Source organism: Aulostomus chinensis, chromosome 1 (assembly GCF_037954235.1).
Source record: "Aulostomus chinensis isolate RoL2024-O1b breed Wild chromosome 1, RoL_Achi_v1.0, whole genome shotgun sequence".
Taxonomy (NCBI): domain Eukaryota; kingdom Metazoa; phylum Chordata; class Actinopteri; order Syngnathiformes; family Aulostomidae; genus Aulostomus; species Aulostomus chinensis.
Window position 1 is genome coordinate 36,542,575 of NC_141320.1, and position 13,021 is coordinate 36,555,595.

Genomic DNA, 13,021 nt, shown 5'->3' on the forward strand with positions numbered 1-13,021 from the left:
CAAAGTGATGCTGACAGTAATGTAGTGAAAGTTTCGAATAACCTCAAAGTGATGCTGACAGTCTTGTAGTAATATTTGCTACGAACCTCAAAATGATGCTACAGTGATGTAATTAGAGTTACTAATGATCTCAAAATGATGCTGAGAGTGATGTCGTAAGATTTGCTAATAACCTCAAAAAATGCTACAGTGATGTAGGAAGAGTTGCTAACGACCTCAAAAACAATGCTACAGGGATGTAGGAAGAGTTGCTAATAACCTCAAAATAATGCGACAGAGATGTCGTAAGAATTGCTAATGAAATCAAAATAATGCTAACAGTAATGCAGTGAAAGATTCGAATAACCTCAATGATAATAATGAACTCAAAATGATGCTGACAGTGATGTAATGAGAGTATCTACTAATTTCAAAAAGATGCGAAAGTGATGTCATGAGAGTTGCTTCTATCCTCAAAATGATGCTACAGTGATGTAGTGAGAGTTTCGATGAACCTCAAAATGATGCTACAGTGATGTACTGAGAGTTGCTTAAAACCTTAAAATGATGCTGACAGTCATGTAGTGAGAGTTGCTACTATCCTCCAAATGATGCTACAGTGATGTAGTGAGAGTTGCTTAAAATCTCAAAATAATGCAACAGTGATGTGGTGAGAGTTGCTTCTGTCACGACCCGGCTCAGAAATCGTGACATCGAAGGAGGGAGACGCAGACTAAACGTGACACACAACTAATAATTTATTATTAGTAACGCAAAATCAACACAAGGCAAACCATAACGTTTAGTGGAGTGTGGTTATCAGTAGTGTCAGTGGTGAGTGCGAGTGTGTGCATGAGTGTACAGGGGGTGTATGTGTGCGGTGTGATGGATGCAGAGAACTAAACAAGACATAACTCAAGAAACACAACCATCGCTCCGACGTGGGCCAGGAGGAGTGAGCGAGAGACAGCCGGCCAGGTTGGCCGCCTGCTTTATAGCTGGGAGACGCCGGGCCCAGGTGCTCCCAATTAGTCAGCAGCTCCGCCCCATGAAGCTCGAACCAGAGAAGGGAAGGAAGTGAAAAATAATGCAACGCCCCCATGCCCGTGACCATGGAGACGTGACACTACGAACCTCAATATGATGCTACAGTAATGTAGTGAGAGTTAGTACTAATCTAAGAAATGATGCTCCAGTGATGTAAAAAAAAATTGCTACAAACCTAAGAAATGATGCTACAGTGATTTAGTGAGAGTTGCTGAAAACCTCAAAATGATGCTAAGTGTCATGAAGTGAGAGTTGCTACTTTCCTCAAAATGATGCTGCAGTGATGTAGTAAGAGTTGCTAAAAATCTCAAAATGATGCTTCAGTGATGTGGTGAGAGTTGCTAAAAACCTCAAAATGATGCTACAGTAATGTAGTGAGAGTTGCTTAAAACCTCAAAATGATGCCACAGTAATGTAGTGAGAGTTGCTAAAAACCTCAAAATGATGCTACAGTGATGTAGTAAGAGTTGCTTAAAACCTCGAAATGATGCTACAGTAATGTAGTGAGAGTTCCTAAAAACCTCAAAATGATGCTTACAGTCATGTAGTGAGAGTTGCTAAAAACCTCAAAATGATGCTACAGTGATGTAGGAAGAGTTGCTAAAAACCTCAAAATGATGCTCCAGTGATGTAGTGAGAGTTGCTACTAATCTAAGAAATGATGCTCCAGTGATGTAGTGAGAGTTGCTTAAAACCTCAAAATGATGCTACAGTGATGTAGTGAGAGTTGCTACTATCCTCAAAATGATGCTACAGTGACGTAGTGAGAGTTGCTTAAAATCTCAAAATGATTCAACAGTGATGTGGTGAGAGTTGCTTCTAACCTCAAAATGATGCTACAGTGATGTAGTGAGAGTTGCTACGAACCTCAAAATGATACTACAGTGATGTGGTGAGAGTTGCGAAAAACCTCAAAATGATGCTACAGGAATGTAGTGAGAGTTGCTACGAACCTCAAAATGATGCTAACAGTAATGTAGTGAGAGTTGCTACGAACCTCAAAATGATGCTACAGTGATGTAGTGAGAGTTGCTACTAACCTCAAAATGATGCTACAGTGATGTGGTGAGAGTTGCTACTAACCACAAAATGATGCTACAGTAATGTAGTGAGTTGCTACGAACCTCAAAATGATGCTACAGTGATGTGGTGAGAGTTGCGAAAAACCTCATAATGATGCTACAGTAATGTAGTGAGAGTTGCTACGAACCTCAAAATCATGCTCCAGTGATGCAGTGAGAGTTGCTTAAAACCTTAAAATGATGCTGACAGTCATTTAGTGAGAGTTGCTACTATCCTCCAAATGATGCTACAGTGATGTAGTGAGAGTTGCGACTATCCTACAAATGATGCTACAGTGATGTAGTGAGAGTTGCTACTATCCTCAAACTGATGCTACAGTTATGTAGTGAGAGTTGCTTAAAATCTATAAATGATGCTTCAGTGATGTGGTGAGAGTTGCTAAAAATCTCAAAATGATGCTTCAGTGATGTAGTGAGAGTTGCTACTTATCTCAAAATGATGCTACAGTGATGTAGTGAGAGTTGCTAAAACCCTAAAAATGATACTGACAGTAGTGTAGTGACAGTTTCTGCTGAACTCAAAATAAAGCTACAGTAATGTAGTGAGAGTTGCTACGAACCTCAAAATGATGCCAAAGTGAGGGAATGAGACTTGCTACTAACCTAAGAAATGATGCTACAGTGATGTGGTGAGAGTTGCAACTAATCTCAAAATGATGCCAAAGTGATGTCATGAGAGCTGCTACGAACCTCAAAATGATGCTAAAGTCATTTAGTGAGAGTTGCTAAAAACCTAAAAATGATACTGACAGTAATGTAGTGTGAGTTTCTGTTAACTCAAAATAATGCTACAGTGATGTCGTGAGAGTTGCTACCAACCTCAAAATGATGCTGATAGTGATGTAGTGACAGTTGCTAAAAATCTCAAAATGATGCTATCAGTAATGTTGTGACAGTTGCTAAAAACCTCAAACTGATGCTACAGTGATGTAGTGAGAGTTGCTACTAATCTCAAAATGACGCTGACACTCATGTCGTGGGAGTTTCAAAAATCCTCAAAATGATGCTCCAGTGATGTAGTGAGAGTTGCTCCTCATCTCAAAATGATGCTGACAGTGATGTAATGAGAGTTGCTACTAACCTAAGAAATGATGCTACAGTGATGTGGTGAGAGTTGCTAAAAACCTCAAAATGATGATTACAGTAATGTATTGAGAGTTGCAACTCACCTAAAAATGATGCTGGAGTGATGTAGTGAGAGTTGCTAAAAACCTAAGAAATGATGCTGCAGTGATGTGGTGAGAGTTGCTACGATGCTCAAATGATGCTACAGTGATGTAATAAGAATTGCCACTCACCAAACAAATGATGCTACAGTGATGTAGTGAGAGTTGCGAAAAACCTCAAAATGATGCCACAATAATGTAGTGAGAGTTGCGACGAACCTCAAAATGATGCTGAAGTGATCTAATGAGAGTTGCTACTAACCTAAGAAAGGATGCTACAGTGATGTGGTGAGAGTTCTACGAACCTCAAAATGATGCTGACAGTTATGTAGTGAGAATTGCTACGAACCTTTAAATGATTCTACAGTGATGTAGTGAGTTACTACTATCCTCAAAATGATGCTTCAGTGATGTAGTAAGAGTTGCTACTACCCTAAGAAATGATGCTCTAGTGATGTGGTGAGAGTTGCTACTACCCTAAGAAATGATGCTCCAGTGATGTGGTGAGAGTTGCTAAAAACCTCAAAATGATGCTGACAGTAATGTAGTGAGAGTTTCTGCTAAACTCAAAATGATTCTTCAGTGATGTAGTGAGAGTTTCAACTATTCTCAAAATGATTCTTCAGTGATGTAGTGAGAGTTGCTACTAACCTCAAAATGATGTGACACTGATGTGGTGAGAGTTCTACGAACCTCAAAATGATGCTCAAGTGATGTAATGACAGTTGCTACTAATTTAAAAATGATGCTAAAGTGATGTAATGAGAGTTGCTACGAACCTAAGAAATGATGCGACAGTGATGTAGTGAGAGTTACTAGGATGCTCAAAATGATGCTGACAGTAATGTAGTAAGAGTTGCTTAAAACCTAAAAATTGACGCTAAAGTCATGGAGTGAGAGTTGCTACGAACCTCAAAATGATGCAGTGATGAAGTAAGAGTTGACACTATCCTCAAATTGATGCTTACAGTAATGTAGTGAGAGTTTCTTCTTAACTGAAAATAAAGCTACAGTAATGTAGTGAGAGTTTCTTCTTAACTGAAAATAAAGCTACAGTGATGTCGTGAGAGTTTCTTCTTAACTGAAAATAAAGCTACAGTGATGTAGTGAGAGTTTCTTCTCACATAAGAAATGATAATCAAGTGATGTAATGAGAGATGCTACGAACCTAAGAAATGATGCTACAGTGTTGTGGTGAGAGTTGCTACTAATGTCAAAATGATGCGGACAGTGATGTAATGAGAGTTGCTACTAACCTAAGAAATGATGCTGCAGAGATGTGGTGAGAGTTGCTACGATGCTCAAAATGATGCTAAAGTGATGTAATGACAGTTGCTACTAACCTAAGAAATGATGCTACAGTGATGTGGTGAGAGTTGCTACGAATCTCAAAATGATGCGACAGTGATGTAAAGAGAGTTGCGACGAACCTCAAAATGATGCTAAAGTGATGTAGTGAAACTGCGACTAACCTCAAAATGATGCTTGCAGTGATGTCGTGAGAGTTGCTACGAACCTCAAAATGATGCGAACGTGATGTAATGAGAGTTGCTATTAACCTAAGAAATGATGCGACAGTGATGTAATGAGATTTGCTTAAAACCTCAAAATGATGCTACAGTGATGTAGTGAGAGTTACTACGAACCTCAAAATGAATCTGCAGTGATGAAGTAAGAGTTTCTGCTTAACTGAAAATAGAGCTACAGTGATGTAGTGAGAGTTGCAACTCATCTAAAAATTATGCTACAGTCATGTCATAAGAGTTTCTTCTCACATAAGAAATGATAATCAAGTCATGTAATGAGAGATGCTACTCACCTAAGAAATGATGCTACATTAATGTCGTGGGAGTTGCTACTCATTTCAAAATGATGCTGACAGTGATGGAGTGAGAGTTGCTCGTAACCTAAAAATGATACGACAGTGATGTAGTGAGAGTTGCTACTAAGCTAAGAAGTGATGCTACAGTGATGTGGTGAGAGTTGATAGTAATTTCAAAATAATGCTAAAGCAGTGTAATGAGAGTTGCTACTTCCCTAAGAAATGATGCTACAGTGATGTAGTGAGAGTTGCTACGAACCGCAAAATGATGCTACAGTGATATAATGAGGTTTGCTATTTACCTAAGAAATGATGCTACAGTGATGTGGTGAGAGCTGCTACAAAGCTCAAAATGATGCTACAGTGATGTAATGAGGGTTGCTACGAATCTCAAAAAGATGCTACAGTAATGTCGCGAGAGTTGCGACTATCCTCAAAATGATGCTAAAGTGATGTGGTGAGAGTTGCTACTTACCTAAGAAATGATGCTACAGTGATGTGGTGAGAGTTGCTACTAATCTCAAAATGATGCTAAAGTGATGTGGTGAGAGTTGCTACTTACCTAAGAAATGATGCTACAGTGATGTGGTGAGAGTTGCTACTAATCTCAAAATGATGCTGACAGTGATGGAGTGAGATTTGCTACGAATCTCAAAATGATGCTACAGTGATGTCGTGAGAGTTGCGACTATCCTCAAAATGATGCGACAGTGATGTAGTGAGAGTTGCTACAAATCTCAAAATGATGCTGACAGTGATGTCGTGAGAGTTGCTACGATCCTCAAAATGATGCTAAAGTGATGTAATGAGAGTTGCTACAAACCTAAGAAGTGATGCTACAGTGATGTGGTGAGAGTTGATAGTAATTTCAAAATAATGCTAAAGCAGTGTAATGAGAGTTGCTACTTCCCTAAGAATTGATGCTACAGTGATGTAGTGAGAGTTGCTACGAACCGCAAAATGATGCTGCAGTGATGTAGTGAGAGTTGCTACGAATCTCAAAATGATGCTGACAGTGATGTCGTGAGAGTTGCTACGATCCTCAAAATGATGCTAAAGTGATGTAATGAGAGTTGCTACAAACCTAAGAAGTGATGCTACAGTGATGTGATGAGAGTTGATAGTAATTTCAAAATAATGCTAAAGCAGTGAAATTGAGAGTTGCTACTTCCCTAAGAAATGATGCTACAGTGATGTCGTGAGAGTTGCTACGAACCGCAAAATGATGCTACAGTAATATAATGAGGTTTGCTACTTACCAAAGAAATGATGCTACAGTGATGTGGTGAGAGTTGCTACAAAGCTCAAAATGATACTGAGAGTAATGTAGTGTGAGTTGCTACGAATTTCAAAATGATGCTAAAGTGATGTAATGAGAGTTGCTAATAACCTCAAAATGATGCTACAGTGATGTGAGCTTCATAAAGACCCAGGCCACTATTTGTGGTCATGCATCATTGTTGCTGACCAATGGTCCAACTTCATCAGTCAGTCAGTCAGAGACATTAGCATTTGTCGGCCTGGCCTGCTGCCAAAGACTAACACTGCTTTAGTTGATTTACCTGTGCAGCCATGTCACGCTCCTCTCTGCCACCTCCACGGTCAGACGCCAGGTTAAACCAGCCAATGGCGTAAGAATCACTCTCAGAATCTGAAGCCCTCGTAGCTGCAGGGTTTTTCCACACAGCTTCTGTTGAGAGACAAAGTCCATCACTTGATTAACTCTCACCAACAGAAATGTGCAGTTTTCCACTCAGGACAGCTGCTGCATGCTGCTGTTTGTAAAAAGAAGGTCCAGTGGATCCGTTCAGTTCTACATTATTCAGCAGAGAGATGTCACCATTGAATAATGACCATATTTCCTAAAATTATAGCTCAACCACAGAGGGACCAGGCTACTAGAATGACCTCTGTTTACTAGAAGTGCTTCTCCTATGGTGGTGAACTCCTCAGCTGTCAGTGGAGTCAGATCTGTCTTAGAGAGGCCAGAGGTTCCCACACTGGTTCCCTCTCATCATGCAGCCCTGACAGCTGTGTGTGCTGTTCCAGCGTGTTGGCACCTCACTGATGAGTTTCAGGGTTGGCCCTCCCATCTGTTGCTGCACCTGAGCCAGCTTCTCCTTGGCTGTAGTGCTGATCTGAAGGATGTGACAGTGTTCCTGGCTTTGTGTCTGATGATGGAAGTGGGGATCTGATCACAGGATTTTCTGACTCCTAGATTCAGACGATGTGCAGTGCAGACTGAGTGGTGAATTTGGAGCTGTCTAGTGGATGCTGTCATGTTTGGTGCTGCGTCGCTCACAAGACACTTGACTTTGTTGGTGATGGCCCAGTCCTCCATCAGGCCTCTTTGGACTGGGGCCAAACTGTCAGCAGGGTGACTTTGTGGAAAGTCTTGCACTCCCAACACATTCATTCTCACTAATGCAGTGACAGGTCAGAGCCAAGGGAGCCTCCATGTCCACAGATGTCCACATGGCAGCTGGACTTCCTTTTTCACTCCTTCCCGTTCCTCCTGGTACTTTTTGGCCACCGTTTGTTTGATGGTCTGAAAATGACACCCAGAGTAAATCAATACATTGAAATTCAAGATGAAATAAACTGGAGATATCAACAACTGCTTTAGATCATTTCCACACAAACCTTTCTGGTTGGCAAACATATGAGGCTCAAGGACCTGAACCAGTTCCCTGAACCCTTCCCTCTCAACAGTGCTGAGGGGCTGGCAGTCCTTCAGGATCAAATTCAGCAGAGCCTCATCCAGCATCTGCTTCCTGGAAGCTGGATGGTTCAAAATGAAGGAGAGAAGAAATGAATAGGAATTAATGATCAATGAAGCAACTGTGAGTCAGTTGGAGAGTGGCTGTATACCTGAGTTCATCCTGGTGGATCTGGGACTTCATTCTCATGCCTGGCCCCATCATGCCTCAGCACTGAAGAGGTGCTTTTGTTGAGATGAGACGCTTCTGTCCAACAAATGCCACATTCAACCTGCAGAAAAGAACATGAGTGCTCAGCTAAAAGTTCCTTTCTTCATGGTGACTGGTGTTTCTTAGTCTTAGACCACCAGGTTTCCAATGAGGTGTATCGGATACGTTGTTGTGTGCCGCTGAAATCCGTCCAATTCCGGCGTTGTTTCCTCATGAAATATGTTTGCCTTAAAGCTCATTAAAGTGTTGAACCACAATATCGTTCACCATAACTGAGTCATCTTCAAGATAACCTACTTCTACATTCCAGTCCCGGCTGCTCCTGTTCTGCTGCAGTCCAGAAAACAACAACCCGATACAATTGGCGCTCCTTCCCACAGCTCCGGCCCGGATCCGCATGGTTCCGCTGACTGACTGTGAGACGCGCTCCCTCCAGAGTGGCACAGCCCGATGGGGGTCCTTATCTGGCACGGGGGCGTAAAACAGGTGCGACTGAAAAGCCTGGTTTATTCTGCGTCGAGGGAACGCGTTGCTCTGCAATTCACCGCCAAGCCGCTAGGGGGTGTGGCTTTGTCTTTGTATTGTTTACGGGGCTCTTGTCGGATTCCTTGGTTTTCTTCCGGTCACAGACAACAATTGTTGGCCATTTGTCAGTCTTTGTAGTGCCGCCAATAATCCTTTCTTCGGCTTGGTCCATTTTTTCTTGGAGCTTTCACCACAGAAACTTTGAAAATGGCGGTGTTGTTGTGCTGCGAACGGTTCTGATCCACCTTCCCTCCCCCTGTAGCTCCTCCTGTGTCCCCTCAGCGCTCTTGTTAGAACGGTTCTGATCCATCTTCCCTCCCCCCGTAGCTCCTCCTGTGTCCCCTCAGCGCTCTTGTTAGAACGGTTCTGATCCACCTTCCCTCCCCCTGTAGCTCCTCCTGTGTCCCCTCAGCGCTCTTGTTAGAACGGTTCTGATCCACCTTCCCTCCCCCTGTTGCTCCTCCTGTGTCCCCTCAGCGCTCTTGTTAGAACGGTTCTGATCCACCTTCCCTCCCCCTGTAGCTCCTCCTGTGTCCCCTCAGCGCTCTTGTTAGAACGGTTCTTATCCACCTTCCCTCCCCCTGTAGCTCCTCCTGTGTCCCCTCAGGTTTCCAAACTCCCTCCCACTGGCTGGTGCTGAAGGAGGGCCAGAGCTCCTCCTACAGGAGCCCATCCTGGCCTCCCCTGCTGCAGCTCCTCCACTGACCTCCCACCAGAGAGATGAGTCCCCTGGTTCAGAGGTGACAGACCACCTCTGGGAGCAGACAACAGAGACCACATCAGGCTGGACTCCTTGCAGGTACGGAGGCTGACGGCTGCTGAGTGAGTGAGTTTACGACGCTCCCACCACTGCTGCTGGATTGATTTAACACATCTGGAATATTTAGATTTATTCTGGGTCAACATCTGCATCTGTTGAAGTCCTCAGTCTCCATGCAGGTGGTGTTGTTCCAGATAAAAGGTCTCAATAACAGCATCACTCCAGATGAAACCATTCCAAAGAAGGCTAAGTGGAGCTGGCATATCAGCCCCCAATGGAAGCCTGCTGCTGCTGCCAAGCTCTCCATGTCATCATGGAAAAGTTGATTGTTCAACTCAATGTTTTTCCCATTGGGAGGAGATTTGTTGTTCCACCATGAAGTCTTTTCTGGTGATGAGTTTGTGTGTTGTAGTAGCATGAAGATATCTTGTTATCATGATCAACTCATCTGGCCTGGTGGAAGAACGCTGCTGTGGATTCAGACGAGTCAAATCTGAACCAGGGACTTGTAGTTTTTTCCTCGGTCTCTGGACTCATAAAATGGAGACCGGCCCAGTTTGACACTTTTGAACTCCTCCATGAGGTTCAAATCTCATGACTGAGATTCATGATTGGAAACATGTACCATTGAACATCGCTCTCATCCTTCTACTCAGAACGCTGCGGTGGACTCCACCGTGTCCAGGCTTTGGGCAGATACGTCTTCATCCTCCACCGCCACCAGCCGCTCCACCCCACCCACCCTGTGCAGGTCTACATTACCAGGGTCGGATCTGGCAGGGTGGAGGATCTTTGATTCATCTTAGCTTTCCTGCTCCAGCTGTTTGAGAAACATTCAAATGGAGATGGTTGTTTGTGTCTTTCAGGCCACGCCAACGCCTCCTTCTGTCCCCACGCTTACGGCTGCCGAAAAGTGCCGGTGTCTGAAAACCAGATCATTCTGGATGTGCCGGACCACCAGGTCCTCCTCACCTGCAGGTTCCTGCAGGCAGAGCACTGTGGTGGTAGGTTTCCTGCTCCTCTGCTGGACTGATACCCTCTCCCTTTCCCCACACGTATCTGCTGTTTCTACTCTGTGCCTCCTTCTCCTCTGTCAGGCCTGGACTTCTTCCTTCTGTCTCTCCAGGATTACGTCCTGGTGGTGCCTGAGAGCAGCTCCAGCTCCAGCTCCCTGAACCAAGAACCACTGGAGAAATCCGACCACTTCATCAGCAACTGTGGCCTCAACAGCTTTCATGTCAAGTCGGTGTCTCTCAGCCTGAGTTGGTCCCTGTTCTGTATCCCTGAATGTTCTAGAGGAACTAAACTGGGCCTGACTGGGACGCTTCTGTCTGCTCAGATTTGGGTTGTGAATGCATTCAGATGTTATTTACAAGCATTGGAACTGAAGAACTGAGCCTCAAGAATATTTAGTTCTTGATTTACTTTCTCTTGCAGGGTTTCATTTTGTGCTAATTTTCTTTTGAAGATCTTTGTTTTTTGTTGTCCTTCCATTGAGCAAGTTTGGCTAAGAACCTTTTCCCCACTAAACTAATTTTCCTAAAATGTCTCGCTAACGTTTCCTTTTTCTCTGTCGTCCCTCCTGTCCTTCGTCTCCATTCTGTCTCAGCTCAGCTGTGTCTCTTGGGCTCTCTTCAACAAGGGCGCCCTGCCTTGTGCCTGCCATGAGGTTGGAGCTGAGAGTGACACCTGCGAGCCATTTGGTGGTCGGTGCCGCTGCAGGCCCCACGTGATTGGCCGAGACTGCTCCATGTGGGCCGCGGGTTGCTGGGGATTCCCTACTGCAGACGTGAGTGTCAGATTGGATGAATGATGAGTAATAAGGGCTTTAAATGATGAGTGAGAGGACGGACCAAAGCAACCTGTCCAACCATCAGAGGAAAGTTTGTTGTTCTAGTTTCAACTATCACTACATTACTGTCAGCATCATTTTGAGTTCATTAGCAATTCTTACGACATCACTGTTAGCATCATTTTGACATCATTAGCAATTCTTCCTAAATCACTGTAGCATTATTTTGAGGTGATTAGCAACTCTTACTACATGACTCTCAGCATCATTTTTAGGTTATTCGCAAGTTTCACTACATTACTGTTAGCATTATTTTGAGGTTCGTAGCAACTCTTACTACATGACTGTCAGCATCACTTTGAGGTTATTCGAAACTTTCACTCCATTAATCTTAGCATCATTTTAGTTCATTAGCAATTCTTACTTAATCACTGTCGCATCATTTTGATATCATTTGCAATTCTTCTGACATTACTGTCGCATTATTTTGAGGTTCATAGCAACTCTTACTACATGACTGTCAGCATCACTTTGAGGTTGTTCGAAACACTTACTACATCACTGTAAGCATCACTGAGTTGATTAGCAACTATCACTACATTACTGTTAGCATCATTTTGAGTTCATCAGCAATTCTTCCAACATCACTATCGCAATATTTTGAGATCACTAGCAATTCTTACTACATCACTGTAGCATTATTTTGAGGTTCGTAGCAACACTTACTACATGACTGTCAGCATCACATTGAGGTTGTTCAAAACTTTCACTTCATTACTGTTAGCATCATTTTGAGTTCATTAGCAATTCTTACTCAATCACTGTCGCATCATTTTGAGGTTCGTAGCAACTCTTACTACATGACTGTCAGCATCAATTTGAGGTTGTTCAAAACACTTACTACATTACTGTAAGCATCACTGAGTTGATTAGCAACTATCACTACGTTACTGTTAGCATCATTTTAGTTCATTAGCAATTCTTACTTAATCACTGTCGCATCATTTTGATATCATTAGCAATTCTTCTGACATTACTGTCGCATTATTTTGAGGTTCATAGCAACTCTTACTACATGACTGTCAGCATCACTTTGAGGTTGTTCGAAACACTTACTACATCACTGTAAGCATCACTGAGTTGATTAGCAACTATCACTACATTACTGTTAGCATCATTTTGAGTTCATTAGCAATTCTTACGACATCACTGTAGCATTAAATTGAGGTTCGTAGCAACTCTTACTACATGACTGTCAGCATCACTTTGAGGTTGTTCGAAACACTTATTACATTACTGTAAGCATCACTGAGTTTATTAGCAACTATCACTACATTACTGTTAGCATCATCTTGAGTTCATTAGCAATTCATAAGACATCACTGTCAAAATCATTTTTGATTTTATTAAAATCTTCCTACATCACTGAAGCATCATTTTTAAGTTCTTAGCAGCTATCACTACGTTACTGTGAGCATCATTTTTAGTTTATTAGCAATTCTTTCAACATCACTGTCGCATCATTTTGAGTTCATTAGCAATTCTTCTGACATCACTGTCGCATTATTTTGAGGTTCATAGCAACTCTTACTACATGACTGTCAGCATCACTTTGAGGTTCTTCGAAACACTTACTACATTACTGTAAGCATCACTGACTTGATTAGCAATTATCACTACATTACTGTAAGCATCACTGAGTTTCTTAGCAACTATCACTACATTACTGTTAGCATCATCTTGAGTTCATTAGCAATTCTTCCGACATCACTGTCGCAATATTTTGAGGTTCGTAGAAACTTTGACTACATTACTGTAGCATTATTTTGAGGTTCGTAGCAACTCTTACTACATGACCATCAGCATCATTTTGAGGTTATTCGAAACTTTCACTCCATTACTTTTAGCATCATTTTGA